The sequence below is a fragment of the Anas platyrhynchos genome, chromosome 38 (genome assembly GCF_047663525.1).
Source record: "Anas platyrhynchos isolate ZD024472 breed Pekin duck chromosome 38, IASCAAS_PekinDuck_T2T, whole genome shotgun sequence".
Taxonomy (NCBI): domain Eukaryota; kingdom Metazoa; phylum Chordata; class Aves; order Anseriformes; family Anatidae; genus Anas; species Anas platyrhynchos.
In genome coordinates this window covers 3,307,307-3,321,165 of record NC_092626.1, presented here as the reverse complement: position 1 = coordinate 3,321,165, position 13,859 = coordinate 3,307,307, and positions in this window count along the sequence as shown.

The following is a 13,859-nucleotide window of genomic DNA, read 5'->3' as shown; positions in this document are numbered from 1 at the left end:
CACACATCCAGTTTTCCTACACATCAGTGTCACCTTCACATTGCCTTTGTCTCCTTGTCCTCACTGCCTCCAGGGTTCTGCTCTAACGAGCTCCAAGGGAGGCTGTGTCAGTGCTGGCCCTCAGGGGGACACTGCAGGAAACTTGCCTCTGACTTGCACTTCTGGAGAGATGTCTTCAATTGTTTCTGAGTGCCTGTGGTTCGTGGGCTCATCAGCAAAGCCCCCAGAGGAGTGATTGCAGTGCCTTGGGCTGGTGCTGTGCTGCTGAGCTGGGCCGGGCTCGTGGGACAGAGAGAGCCCGTGGCAAGAGGGCCGTGGTGCAGAGAGACAGCTGTGCCCAGGAGCAGCTCCTCTGCACAGCGTAGCAGGGCTGGGGGTTCTGACCGCAGCTGGCATGCAGAGAGGAGAGAAGGAGAGAGGGCTTGGAGGCACTGAGGAGCGCAACAACAGAGGGCAGCGTGTGGCAGGACACATCTGCAGGCTCTTGGCACCGTGAGGCTCTGGCAGGAGAGCACTGCAAGTGGGGTTGCCAGAGGGGTCTTGTACAGCTGGCACATCCGACAGCTGATAGTATCTGCCAGGGTTGGTCTCTCTGTTTCTCCAGCAAGAAGTAGATGTTTTAAAGAATGGTATATATGATTGGATTTTTCAAGAGAAAGACCAAGGCAGAGTCTACCTGAAAAGCAAGACTTTTTCTGCAGTCTGTGCTTTCAGGTTACTGCAGTGGAGGGGAGGCAGGTTCCATGGTAATGGATTGTCAGAATTGTACAGGAGACTGAGACTCCTGGAGCACGGCATTAAGAAATTAATATGTCATTGATGAAATTTGAAAACTACCTTCCCAAACCTCATCTCATAGACTGCATCAATATCATCATAAAGTGGTCTTCTCACGTTTTATCCTAGCTGATCTTTAAGAGCTTCAAACTCACTGAAATCTCCTGTCTTTGGGAGGTGTCTGCAGGCCAAAGCAGAGCAGAAAGCATTTGCAATGAGCAGGAGCTGCCTCCTCTGCAGGCAGAGCTGCAGCACAGGAGGGTCTGCTGAGTGTCCGTCTGTCCCTCCCTTGCCTTGCCTCCCCTGGCAGCAGCACGCTGGTATTCCTCCTGGCTTCTCCAGCTGGCCGTGCTGCTGCTGGTCTTGTTCCCAGGCTGGCTGGGGATGGGAGTTTCACATGCCCATGGAATGAGCCCTCGGTGTGCTTGGGGGAAGTAGAGTATGGGGACGGGGTGAGGGGTCTGGAGATGTGCAATTTGAGCCTGGATTCTTCTGCTTTCAGCAGTGTTCAGGTTCTTTTCAGATGAACAACTGAGTACAACTTTCCTGCAGCTCTCACAGGGCAGCTGAGACCAGCACTGATGGAGAGACTGGCTGTCGTCTCTGAGGGACACTCCGCACTGAAGGGACAGTCTCTTTGCCTCTGAGGATCCACAAGGTTTTACTTGGAGTGCAGCAGAATGCCCAGGATTTATGCCTTAGAAACAGTTCTCCATTATGGTGGGGCAGCTAGAACCAAATCCACAAAACAAATAATTACATATCTAAACCTCCACACCTCTGCTCTGCAGTTGGGTGAACTAGGAGTAAAACTGGGGATATCTCTTTGATATCAGCAGTAAAGTTAATCTGAGACTACCCCATGTTCCTACCACGTTACTACCATGTTGCTACCATGCTGCTTCTTCTGGCAGTAGTGCAGGACTGATTCTTCCATCGCCACAGAGGATTCCCCAGCTCCCAGAGGCACTCTCAGGCAGAATCAATGAAAGAGAGCTTCAAAATATCTGCCTGGAGATGGGCAATCTTTTGCTGATTTTAAATGAGAAAATGGAAAGGGTATTCCTGTGAATTATCTGTGGTACATTATCACTGCCTTTGTCTTCCTTCTACAGGATCTCATGACCAGAAATAACAGATGTCCAATATCAGCTCTGTGAGTGAGTTCCTCCTGCTGGCATTCGCAGACACGCGCGAGCTGCAGCTCCTGCACTTTGCGCTCTTCCTGGGCATCTACCTGGCTGCCCTCCTGGGCAACGGCCTCATCCTCAGCGCCGTAGCCTGCCACCACCACCTCCACACCCCCATGTACTTCTTCCTCCTCAACCTCGCCCTCCTTGACGTGGGCTGCATCTCCACCACTCTGCCCAAAGCCATGGCCAATGCCCTCTGGGACACCAGGGCCATCTCCTATCAAGGATGTGTTGCCCAAGTACTTCTTTTAGTCTTCTTTTTTGGTGCAGAGTTTTTTCTTCTCACCGCCATGGCCTATGACCGCTACGTTGCCATCTGCAAGCCCCTGCACTGCGGGAGCCTCGTGGGCAGCAGAGCTTGTGCCACCATGGCAGCAGCTGCCTGGGGCAGTGGCTTTCTGTATAGTGTCCTGCACATGGCCAACACCTTTTCCCTTCCCCTCTGCCAAGGCAATGCTGTGGACCAGGTCTTCTGTGAAATCCCCCAGATCCTCAATCTCTCCTGCTCAAATGCCTATCAAAGGGAAGTTGGGGCACTTGTGTTTAGAATTTTTTTAGCCTTTGGTTATTTTGTTTTCATTGTGGTGTCCTATGTGCAGATCTTCAGGGCAGTGCTGAGGATGCCCTCTGTGCAGGGCCGTCACAAAGCCTTTTCCACATGCCTCCCTCACCTGGCTGTGGTCTCCCTCTTTCTTAGCACTGTCATGTTTGCCTACCTGAAGCCCCCTTCCATCTCCTCTCCTTCGCTGGATCTCGTGGTGGCAGTTCTGTACTCAGTGCCGCCTGCAGCAGTGAACCCCCTCATCTACAGCATGAGGAATAAAGAGCTCAGGGAGGCACTGGGGATGTCATTGCAATATTCAGTATTTGAAAAAGGAACTGGTCTTCTGCATCTGATTCCCTGAAGTATACCTGGAGAAGGCAGAAACACCTCTGTTCATATATTTCAAAAAATTCTCATCCTTTTCAATATCATACCAATATTTTAAATAATTTTATAATTTCATTTTATAAATTTAAGATATTTTTCTTCCTCTGTCTCCTTCTAACATTTCTTCTTACCCAAAGATCTCATGTAGAGGTGCTGTTAAGCTCTTTGTAACTAACTAAATAAAGGAACCAGCAGGTAGGCAGTTTCTCTGGATCTCATTTCTCATAAACTCTTCTCAGGTATAGCAGTGGTTGTGGGATGAAGATCCCTGCTGCAACGCGGTGGAAAGCCCTGGTGTCCTTTGGGGCTGCCCTTTCTGCCCTGGCAGGCACTCCCTCCCTGCAGCCTTTGGAGGGGACCTCCAAAGCCCATCTAGCCACCCCCACTAGCCACGCATGGACACCTACACCAGGCAGCCCAGGCCCATTTCCAGTTGGTTTTGGGGTATCTCCAGTTGAGGAGGACTCCCCCACTTTTGGGGAAACCTGATCAAGTGCTTGGTATTGGAAACATGTTGGGAATTGGCATACAGGATGTGGACATGTGCCCGTGGAACAATTGTTCGATCTGAGCTTGCTTTAAGCAACCAGGGGTAGGCCTTAGAAATCTCAGGGCCTGCTGTAGCTGAGCAAACCAAGCTGCCAGAGTAACTGTGAGAAGCTCCCACAGCAATGACTCCCACATCGCCCAATTAAGGAACTCAGAAAATACTGTTACCAGCAGCTGGCCTCAAGGACTAGGTCTACGTGACCGCTAATCACAAAGGGGGTTGTTTTCCTGACTGCTAATCAAAAGGGGGGTTCTTTTCTTGCAGGTGCGTTTGTTTTCTTATAGTTGTTTGTCTGAGTGCTTTTGACCAATAATCTTGTGTGAAACACTGTCCGCCCCTGTAAAGTTCACTATAAAAGTTAGGCTATTCAGGCAATAAAGTGGAGCAGCATGATCTGACCCAACTGGTGTCTGTCGTGCTTTCGGCCGTGCTTCGAAACAGAAACATGATCCAGTTCTTGATATTGCTCACAGTAAAAGTGTTTTCTTGTGTGCAATTCCCATGTCTTGTCCAATCACTGGGCATTGCTGAGACTGTAAGAGGAAAAGATCTGAATGCAAATCCATGTCTCACAGACAGCTCGTAGCAGCACACAGAGATGAAGTAGAAATGTTTTCTTGGTCAGAACCAAAATAGTCACTGAGGCCTCTGTATTCAGTAAAAAGAGATCAAGGATGAGAAGAGAACAGGAAGTTCATAAAAAGCCACCAGGACAAGGGCCATTTTCTGCCCCTGCAGGAGACTGACCCTGGACAAGGCCCAACCTGGGAAGCAGCTGTGTTGGACGTTCATGGTGGGCAGTGAGCTGGGCAGGAGGCAGCCATATGCCCTGGGAGCACAGGAGGGAAGGCTGAGGGGCACCTCACTGCAACCTGCCAGGAGCTGCAGGGATGTCAGGAAGAGCCCCTGCGGGGCCAGGCTGTGACCTGTGATGTGCAGGGAGCCCTCCTCTTTCCACACTGCATGCGCTGGCTGCAGCAGAGGGGACTCCCAGACAGCCCCTGCATGGGGCATGGAGCTCTGCCACCCGCCTGGCCCCGGGTTTGACTCCTTGTCTCTGCTGGGCCCCACCTTCCACACTGACATGTGTCCCTTGGCTGTCGGCTCCCTTTCCACTGTCCCGTGGGAATACCAAGCCGGGGCAGACAGGTTACCATTAGGTGTGCTGGTGCTTGTGTAATTCACATTGGTGATGGCACAAATGACGGTTCCTTCACCAGTGATGCACATCCTTCTTCATGTTAGGCCAAACTCAACGTCCTGCTCTCTGCTTTTCCTCATGGATGAACTGGATTAGGTCTCCTTGATTATTCTGAGGCACAATGCAGTGCTTTTTGCCTTCTGCTACTCCAGCACAATATGTGTGACTTTCCCTTACTCTGCACATTGACCTCATGGGTCATTCCATATTGGTTGCTTTCAAAATGTTATTTGGACGGGGGCCATTTCCAAAGTGGGGCAAGCTGATGTGTCCTGCCTCAGCCATTTGAAGCATGCTATACTTGAGTTTTTCAGCCTGAGTTTGCTAAAGATGACCCAGGAAGGTCATCAACAGATGTTCAAGTGTCTAGTTTAAGTAAGGGACAGTATCTCAGGTTTCCAGTGGCCATTTCAGATCTAGGTCAGTCCAAGGAACCCACTGAAGAAGAGGTTTGTCTTTGAAGGGGTGTTCCTGTGCTGCACTGGGCTGCATTTACAGGGACAAAGACCGCTGCTGGCAGTGGAGGTGCCCTGGGAACTCCACCTGGCTCCACCTGATTTTCCCAAAGGGCTCCGGCCTCCTGCAGGTCTTTTCTGACATCTGCCAGTCCAGGCAAGTGCCTCAAACACAACGGGCCACTGAAGGTTTTCCCTGGTTGCTTATGGTCAGACAGCAAAGCTCTGTCGGAATACCCAGTATTTTTTTCAGTACTTGAATAATAAAGCAACAACTCATCAGCTCAAAAGACTCGATCCTTTCTGTAAAATGTCTCATGTGAAGTGTAATTTCTATCATGAAGAAATGTGATTTTTCAGGATTCATATTCATCCCAGGAGTAGATATACTGGTGTTCACCTGTAGTTGCATTGTCATCGCTTTTCTATCATGGTGTGCTCCCTCCCTCATCATCCAGGCAGAAAACTCATCTTGATTACATAGACCCTGCTGAATGCCCCCTTTCCAGCTGCCTGTCTGGACCTATGCACTTCCCATCATTCTCCTGGTTTGCCCTCCTCTTACCGTTTAATCATTCAGCCACTCTCAGTGACCCAGTTGCTGCTTGGTGTATCAGTGAGTTCAAGGTCGCCCATCTCTCAGCAGTCTTTGTAATGGTTTCCTTAGAAAGACCCTCATCATTTATCACTGAATTTGTATGATATGGATTAATATTAACACAATTACTTAAAATTTCCTATTAATCACTGTAAAATACATCATGTACAGTCATCCTTTTGGGAAGGTAAACATCACTGGAGGCAACAAAATAAGGAACTTGAACATTAATTTTTTTTGAAAATTGCAGCATGATTTCCTGTTGTTTGTTTTGAAATAGGAAAACTCCTGTTCTTCCCACCTAAGCAGGGCTTCAAAGGAGAAACCCTAGACCAATATAACCAGGAGAATGATGCTCTAAACTGAAACATAACAAAATTCAGCCTTTAAAATGAAGAAAGATTTTTATTAGATGCTCCTTGAAATCTTCCCCCTTAACTACAACATGAAAGGTCTCCAGTTAGCTGATCAAGTCTTGAAGACTTGAAGAAAATGTTGGGAGAGACATGGCTCCTTAGGAGTGTCTGTGTTTTAATGAGTTCCATTGTATGTTTTGGTGCTGAGTCAATGAAACTTGGGTACTGAGAGGAGAATGATGCAACTGTGTGAAAAAACAAACTCAAAAGGAAAAGCTGAAGTGACTTGGAGTATTAATGGGCCCCACTGAGGGCTGTTACTAACAAGGCCTCCCCAGGGACTGCTTTGGGCAGATAATTGGAGGCCATGATTATAGACAGGCAAAACACTGTGCTGAGAAAGGTCTTTCTTGGTTTTGGTGAAGCAGAAGAGCCCAGGCCTGACCCCAGCCACTGTGAGGGGAGATCCTGCACCCCCCTGTCTGGCTCAGGACTTTTCCTGGAGGTCTGAGGAATGTGGTGGGCAGTGTGATGCCTGAGAAGAACACTGGTATGACACCTCCCTGCCTCTGCACAGGGTTGCAAGGAAGCAAAGAGGCTGCATCGCAATGACTACTCATTGCAATGTCATAGAATCATAGAATCATAGAATATCCTGAGTTGGAAGGGACCCTTAAGGATCATCAAGTCCAACTCTTGACACCGCACAGGTCTACCCAAAAGTTCAGACCATGTCGTCTACTCATAAGCTCTAGCCAAAGTGACAGGGTTGTTGGTGCCTTCCATTCTTGCCAGCACTCTCTGCCTTCTCCTCTGCATGATTTAATATGCTGTCCCACACTTTGTCCTATTTCCTGGAAGTCTGCAGACACCCATCTCTGTTCACCACCTTGCCATCATCCCAGCATTTCCATCATTTCACCGTCTCATCAACCCTTACCATCTGTTCCTTGAAAAATGAAGCTAGGGTCTGATCTTAGATACTCACCAGCATCTCCCAAGCCAGGGCCCTGCTGCTGGCCTTGCAGCTTCTTGTGGAGACACAGACAAGACTTTTGCCTCCTGCTGCCCACTCATGGACTCAAGCAGAAGGGACAGGACAACCCATGTTGGGGCCTTCTTTCTGCCTGGGTCCTCCTGGGTCTGGAGGCAGAGGGGATCCCCCAGTCAGCATGCCAAGCAGGTGCCTTCTGCTGGCCTAGCAGGGCCACTGCCAGATGTCAGCCCAAAAGTGCAGCTCCCAGGGAGAAGGCAAGGCTGACCTGCCACCTCTAGACACAAGTGACCTCCCAGTCCCTTTCCGTGACACGTTCCTGCTGCTGCCCTATCAAGTGCAGAGACAGAAGTGACCTCACAGTCCCTGCCACAGTCACATTCCTCCTGCTGGGGCAGGAGATCCTGAGATAGAGCTGAGCTCACTCTAGTCTCCTCAGTACCTCTTTTTCACTTTCTGGGTTAGAGATTAAGCAAAGTTTTAGTGGGAGTGTTTGGTGTTCTGCTTGTGCTGTCAGGTCTGTGGTTGAGGTATGGACAAGCTCTGTGGTTTAGGGATATTTTAGGTCTGCTAAGAAGTCTAGGGTTAAATAGAGCATTTTAATGTTAGTGTTAAGGGAAGGGATTAGGGTAATCAAGAGAGAAAACTGCTTCATTTCAGAGTATTATATTAGTATTTAGGTTGGGAAATAAAATTACTGTTTTAAGTAAGGTAAGGGCCATATGTGAATGTTTTAAGTCAGTTTTACGGCACTACCGGCATTGCATGAATGCTCTTACCTTTATGAAATCATTAATTTCTGCTGGCCATGCTCCTCTTACCACCCCAAAATCTCACTGCTGCTCCTGACCTCCCCATATCTTGTTGGGATCAGCTTTCTGATGACATTTAACATCTCAGTGCATCTGTCTCACCTCTGTTGGCTCCTCCATTCCTGAGAAGGAAGTAGCATTGTAGTCAGGAGGGAAAAGGACACAAAGGTCTTTAGGAACATCCTGCACAATGTGCCCATCAGCTCTGCACCTCCAGAAAATCACACTTCCTACCTACAAGTTGCTTCTGTGGATCAAGTAGCCAAGTGGCTTCTGTGGATCCCAGTCTACTTTTCCCAGGCCCTCTCACATGTTTCAGTTTTGGATGTGGAGGGATATGATAAGGAAAACCAAGGAACGGATGGAACTGGGCTTAGCAGGGGATGAAAAGAATAACAGGACGAGATTCTGCAGGTACCTTGCTCAGAAAAGAAAGGCCAAGGAGATTGTACCCCCTCTGATGGATGAGAAGGGTGAACTGGTAATGACAGACATGGAGAAGGCTGATGGACTCAACAACATCTTTGCCTCAGTCTTCCCTGCCAGTCAGGCTTCCCAAGTCTTTCATTCTCTGAACCCATAGATAGAGGTTGGGGGTGCAAATTCCCACCTGTTGTAAGTGAAGAGAAGGTTTGAGGCCACCTGAAGAAGCTCAAAAAGTACAAGTCTATGGGGCTTGATGTCTTTCAGGGATCGGAATCCTGTGGCTGAGACTGTGGATGTTCCATCCTTGGGGATATTCAAGGCCACGTTAGATGAGGCCCTGAGCAACCTGATCTAGGGGGTGTTGTCCCTGCCTATGGCAGGGGGGTTGGAACTAGATGATCGTCGAGGTGTTTTCCAACTCAACTGTTGTATGATTCTCTGATTCTGTGATTGTGATTCAGAGGCAAAGTAATAATAACAGTAATAACAGTAATAACAATAACAATAACAATAATAAAAGCATGATATTGAGTTTCAGAATACTCAGTTATCCTTTGTGATATGGTTTAGTGGAGGACTTGTTAGTGGTAGGTCAGAGGTTGGACTAGGTGATCTTGGAGGTCTCTTCCAGCCTAGGTGATTCTGGGATTCTGTGATCCAGTTCATCCATGAGACAAAACCCTGTAAGCAGCACGAAGGACACTGAAATGTGGCCTAACATGAAGGAGGCTCCAGATCACTGGTATAGAAACAGCATTTTTGTGCCATGACCAACGTGGTATATGCTGCAGGAAAAGGCCTGTGTCTGAAGTAAAAGGCCTAGGCCAGCACCGGTGTGGCACAGGCTTGAGATTTGGGTGTTTGTGAACATTATGGAACCACAGGATCTTTAAGGTCCCTTCCAACATGAGCTGTCTTCATGTCTTCCAACTATGATTCTGTGCTTAGCAGCCCTGTACAGCCCCTGTAGGGCCTAGCCTCAGTTCATGCCTCTCAGCTTGTGCTCCAAAAGTGCTCCTTCATATCACTTGTCCCATCTGTGTTCCTCAGCTACCCTAGGCATCCTGGAGGCAGTGGCCACCTCTGAATAGAGAATGGAAACCAGCCATGAAAGTAGACCTAGGAAAAAATGGAAACCTGTGCATAAAAGGACTCTAAGTAACAGGTGAAAGAGTCTTTTATGACAGCACCACCAGCTTTTTTTCCTATGAATTCTCTTGATTTAGTCTCATAGGTTTTTTATTATTTTATTTATTTATTTATTTATTATTGACAGCATGGTGGACAAGGATTATCTACCAAAGTATGCTTTTTCTGTGAATAGTCTTATGCAAACATTTACCAAAAGATATTTCCCAACTTTTTTTTTTTCCCTTCTTCCTCCACCTCCTGGTCTTCAAGCAGAACTCCAAGGGAAGAAGTCACTGAATTAAAGAATAACTCATGTTGATGAGATGATGACTTGGAAAAGTGCTCCATGCCATCATAAAGGGAGATAAAAAAGGGTCAACAGTGTTGGCCCAAGTGCCCATGACTGAAGGGTGCTGCTGGTAACTGGCTGGCAGGAGGACTTGGTATCACTAATGTCCAGCCAACTTCTCCCCCCCAACTTCATCCCCTTCTTCAGTGTGAATATCAGCAATGTGGCTAAAGGGAGACTCCAGGAGACTATGGCAAAGGCCTTGCTAAATCTAGGTTCACCACATTCCCTTCTCTCCCCTCCCCTACTGCTTCACCTGTGGATTTTCCCCATCACATTCCCATGGGCAGAGGTGACAACGGCAAATCTCCCAGTCCTTTTTCTTGTGCTTCCTGAAGACAAGTTTGCTGTCTGCTTTTTCCAAGTCCCCAGAAATCTCTCTGATCCAAACACTTGATGGCCTGGTCCAGAAAGGCAGGGTAGTATGACATAACAGAGAGGGGCATCTGTAATGAACTTGTGAGAGGGCGGTTACAGAAATCTCACAGACACTGGGGGTTGGTTCTGAAGTCACACGGCAACGGCAGTGCTCTGTGAGGTGTCCACATCTGAGCTGGCCTCCCACTCTCCTCATACACACAGGGCTGTTGAGAGACATGAGTCTCTGCCTTGCACACCACACACAGTGCACTGCAGTGTCCCTCTGGCTCCTGCAGCCACTGCCAGAGGCTGGGAGGCACCTCAGCCCTGCAGTGCTTTGCCCTGCTCTGCCCTCCTCTGAGGTGCCCCAAGGCATGAGGAATGGTCTCAGGCAAGCAAGCACATCTCAGAGCTGGATAAAGGTGACTTCCCAAGGCATGTTAATTAACCTCGTGACACTGTCTGTCCCACTGGCCTTTGTGAGACTTGTAGGAATGGCTGATGGCATTTGTGCTTGCTCGTATTCATCTCTCTATGTGTGTTATCTGTGCAATGCATTCTGGGTCATATGCAGAAGAAAAGGGGTTATTTTTTGATTTTGAAACATCTCTAGTCATCAGTCTCCTCAAGGCATCCTTGAGATCCTGGTTCCTCATGCTATAGATGAGGGGATTCACTGCTGGAGGCACCACTGAGTACAGAACTGCCACGACAAAGTCCAGGGATGGGGAAGAGAGGGAGGGGGGCTTCAGGTAAGCAAACATGTCTGTACTGACAAACAGAGAGACCATGGCCAGGTGAGGGAGGTACATGGAAAAGGCTTTGTGTCGGCCCTCCACAGAGGGTATCCTCTGCACTGCCCTGAAGATCTGCACATAGGACAACACAATGAAAAAAAAACAACCAAATACAAAAGAAAAACTGAACGCAAGTAGATCAACTTCCTTGAGGTAGGCATCTGAGCAGGACAGCTTCACGACTTGTGGAATTTGACAAAAGAAATGGTCAACAGAGTTGCCTTGGCAGAGGGGCAGGGAAAATGTAGTGGCTGTGTGCAACACAGCATTGAGAAAGCCACTGCCCCAGGCAGCTGCTGCCATCTGGGCACAAGCTCCGCTGCCCAGGAGGCTCCCGTAGTGCAGGGGCTTGCAGATGGCAACGTAGCGGTCGTAGGCCATGATAGTTAGAATTGAATACTCTGAACCAAAGAAGAAGACAAAAAGAACTTGAGCAGCACATCCTTGATAGGAGATGGCCCTGGTGTCCCAGAGGGCATTGGCCATGGCTTTGGGCAGAGTGGTGGAGATGCAGCCCACGTCGAGGAGGGCGAGGTTGAGGAGGAAGAAGTACATGGGGGTGTGGAGGCGGTGGTCGCAGGCTACAGTGGTGATGATGAGGCCGTTGCCCAGGAGGGCAGCCAGGTAGATGCCCAGGAAGAGCGCGAAGTGCAGGAGCTGCAGCTCGTGCATGTCTGCGATTGCCAGCAGGAGGAGCTCACTCACAGAGCTGCTGTTGGGCATTTTCTGACATTGAACACGGCTGCCTATTTGAGAGAAAATGGTAGAAAATTTTAGAAAAGATTTCTTTGAGGAAGAACTACTGCAAGCCTTAGAGTACACTCCAGACCAAGCCTCAGTATGTGAAGACATTTTCTGCAGCTGTCATGCTTGAGCTGTAGCTGGTGTTAGCTGAGAGTGGCACTGGAAGAATGGGTAGTTGTAGGCTCCCTAGCATTCCTTCCTCCTGTGCAGCAGGAGGAAAGCAGGAACATGAGGGAACCTCAAGTGCCTTCTACTTGTTAGTTGTTGCAAACAACTCATCTGAGTGCAGAGCTGAGCTGTAGGTATTTTGTGTGAGGAATGTGTTAACAATTCGTGTCCATAAAGAACAATTCTGTTTGAATCCTGTCTGCCTCTGGGCCCTGCACTGGCAATTTAGTTCTTGAACCACAGATGCAGTGTGTCCCAGTCTCCCCCTCATTCTAGTCAATTTATCACATCTTCAGAAAACACTCCTTAAATTTATGAACCTGTTTGCTTTTGTTATTCCGGACTTCTATTTCTAACAGTTACAGCCCTTTTTCCTGTCTTCTTTGAGATTAACTTAACACTGCTATAGATGTGTCTGTGAATGGCTGGGGAAGAATGTTTTAATTACTCGTGAAGCGTCAAATAAGAAAGCTGTTTGTGTTTGATGTCTGGGAGTTTCAGAACAACTGATAACAACTAGTGACTGTTATGGGATACTATGAGGATCCTTGGTATCTGGCTAGGGGGGCCAAGAGATTAAGAGGAAGAAAAAAGAAGCTGAAGGACGGTTGGGAGACAAGAACTGCAGAAAGTGTTCCATAAACTTGGAATGGTGCCAAGTGAGTACAAGGGGTGAGAGGAAGACTACGAGCCTTCAGCATGAAAGACCCCTAGAGACCCCCAGAGGAGACTGATGCGCCTGCTCCAGTAGGAGGGACTGGACCCCGGAAGCTAATTATAATAATCTATTTTTTTAGAAGTAGTAATGAATATGTATTAGTCTAGGTGCATAAAAATCAGCTGCTTGATGTAACTGGTGTGCGTCCTGGTGGAGCAGAGACTCCCGGTGCACCCAGCGCTGTTTGCTTACCTCTATTCCTTTATATTCTTTTAATAAATCCTATGTTTTTATTTAATCCTAATTTGAATCCTGAGCCATTTATAACATTTTGTTTGCTTTATTCTATCCCAGTAGGCCCGGCAAAGCTTAGGATAGGTATTGGGTTGCTGAACGTCCTCAAATTTCCTGTGCATTCCTCTTGATACCCTGTGGGAGCGTCCCTTGGTGAAGATCAAGCAGAGCAGCTCTGCCCACCAGTCCTGTTCTTAGCTGCCCTGTGTCACCCCCATATGAGTTGCAGGACGATCCTGTTAGACTGTTTCCCTGAAAAACTGGAGAAGACACTTGAGAAGGCTTCTGAGGGAGGAGTGCCACAGTAAGCCAGATGGAGCTTGGAAGCTTGTCTTCTTTTCCATGGCTGCAAGAACTTTGAGGCATCTGACAGAGAGCCTGACATGGCCCGCTCGAGCAGGGTGTTCTGGGCAGACCAGGGAGACCTGGCCTATGGCTATACATGAGGTTTCTGCCAGACTTCCTCACCTTGCACTGCAACCCAGCAGGACTCTCAAAGCCTACTGCATTGCCCACTGCCCTCCCAGAAACAAGACCCAGGAGGAGACCCTTCCAGGACCTGCAGCTGCATGGCCCTGCAGCCAGAACCTTCCCTTGTCGAGGGCTGTGCAGGTTTCTCCTGCAGGCAGCTCTCAGCATCCTCCCACTGCCAACTGCCTCCAAGCCCTCTCTCCTTCTCTCCCCTCCCCGTGCCAGCTGCGGTCAGAGCCCCCAGCCCTGCTGCACTGTGCAGAGGAGCTGCTCCTGGGCACAGCTGTCTCTCTGCACCAGGGCCCTCTTGCCACGAGCTCTCTCTGTCCCACGAGCCCGGCCCAGCTCAGCAGCACAGCACCAGCCCAAGGCACTGCAATCACTCCTCTGGGGGCTTTGCTGATGAGTCCACGAACCACAGGCACTCAGAGACAATTGAAGACATCTCTCCAGAAGTGCAAGTCAGAGGCAAGTTTCCTGCAGTGTCCCCCTGAGGGCCAGCACTGACACAGCCTCCCTTGGAGCTCGTTAGAGCAGAACCCTGGAGGCAGTGAGGACAAGGAGACAAAGGCAATGTGAAGATGACCCTGAGGT